This window comes from Podarcis vaucheri, assembly GCF_965113315.1.
Source record: "Podarcis vaucheri genome assembly, chromosome: 8".
Taxonomy (NCBI): Eukaryota; Metazoa; Chordata; class Lepidosauria; order Squamata; family Lacertidae; genus Podarcis; species Podarcis vaucheri.
This window is the reverse complement of record NC_138766.1, coordinates 40130492-40132655: the sequence shown is the minus strand read 5'-3', so window position 1 is coordinate 40132655 and position 2164 is coordinate 40130492.

Sequence of the window (2164 nt, the reverse complement as noted above, 5' to 3'; positions counted from 1 at the left end):
TAGACCAACTGAAATTGATGAACTAAAGTTAGCCAAGCCCATTCATTTCTATAGGTCTACTCTGAGTATGATTAGCATTGGCTATAACCCAATGTGTTCCTCCTAAATAGTGGTGCGATCCTTTCGCCTTGTTCCTTTTCTGTTCTGTTTTTAAATGAGCTTGTCCCAATGTCTGGCCAATCATACTGTGCTGTCCATTTAATTATGTAATCAATAGCAACCCCCTACCAATAATTCCAGGGGGACGGACTCCAGCACCCCAATACATTTTAGGGATTGGTTCATTTCATCCCCACACCCATTACAAAATTAATGGGATCCCCCCTCCCCAGAAAGTTCTGCTGAAAACCCGCAACAGCCACAAGCTGAGAAGGTCAAGTATACCAGCCATCATATGATACCTAATATACAGCCACCCATAGCACACCTTCAATAGTGTCTTCAAAGTATGTTCCTTGGAGACCAGCAACCTGTTCTGATGTGCTTTGTCTCAGCAATTTCCTATTGCACATATTTTTCAAATAAACTTAAGGGCATTTTTTTAAATCAAATCATCTTTACAAGTTTGAGCTTTGTTTTCATTTAACATCCTTCCAGCTCTCGGTATGCTGTTCAAGCAATCTTCATGTACCAAGTGTGCACTAGGGGGACATTTGAAATCACTTGCATTAGGCCCAGTGAACTACTAAACTATGAGACATGGAGCAGATAGCAGTGAACTTTTCCATCATGCATACTGTAATGGTGTAAGGGTGCAAGAAAGGCTCTCCCCATCCTTTTCAACTCTGAACATGCCCAGCTCACATCAACATACTTTAAACCACTGTTTATATATACCAGGCACATCCAACAGGTAGATCGTGAGATAATGGTAGATCACTGGACATCTGTGGTAGATCACTGGCTCCCCACAAAGAAGCTCAACAACTTTGGCTCCCCTAAAAAAAGCTTAACATTTTTGCCCTGCACCCCAAAGAAACAGGGCTTTCCACCCCCCTAAAAAAAGCCCTACAGCTTTGACCTGAACCCCTAAAAAGGGCCTTCCTCAAAGAAGCTCAACAATTTTGACCTGAACCCCCAGCCAGTTTTTAACTCTGTGAGTAGATCACAGTCTCTTGGGAGTTGGCCACCCCTGTGAACTATCCTGTGTGATCACGACTACGGAGTCTTTATTGGTTGTATTCATACAACATGCTCTTCACTAAATGATCGCAGGGTGGGATTAGGGATTTATAAATCTGTTCATGTTGGTTTCTCACTTATCTTTTTCTGTTTCGTAAAGTCCTCACAAAAATTCGTCAGAATTTTAATGCATTTCTTGTCTACTACACACATTTTTGTATACATTTTTGCCTAATATACACATTTTTGCCAAGAAGTTATGTCAGTATGATATATCTTTGTATGCCATTTCCAATAACAGCTGCACTTTTATCCACCTTTTACCCCAGTGTATGAATTCTTATACCTATGACTTGGCTGGAGAGCTGCCTTACACAATTTGTAGTAGTGCAAATTTCAAATCATGTCTGTGATTCATTTCCCATACTTTTTCAGAAAGTGCAAATTAGAAGGTTCACCTTTATATGTGAACTGAACTGATTTTGTCTTCCCTCCCTAGCCAGGACCAAGGTTGGTCCTAGAGAAGGGCTTAGGAGACTTTCAACCAGCTTTCAGTTCCTTGTGCAGCACAATAAGGACTGGACCGTTTGGCCTAATGACCGTTTGGCCACAATAATGACTGGATTGGCCTAATGTGGAGACTGGTGACTGAAGGGTCAAGCAGTCTTATGAGCAAGCCTTAGAAAATTCATCAAGGTCTTTACTAGGGCCTTTTCTCAGCTGGAACTCACAAGAACTCAGTTTTGCCACCTCTCAGGTGGGCATCATTGCCCTTATAAGAGAACAAGGGAGGTGTTTGTGGTGAGTTTCAGCACCTTTTTTTCTAGAAAAATAGCACTGGTTTACCTTCCCCGAAAAGCTATTCCTAAAAGTAACAAAACTCTTATTTGCCTCCCAGAGTGCAGAATACTTCAGGAAATAGCTAATAACCTGTTATAATTATCAGCTAGCAAAGTCAAGCACTTGATTAGAGGGGAAAAACCTACTTAGACCCAGGAGGCTAATGAAACATATAGCTCAGGTATTCACTTATTTTTGTAAT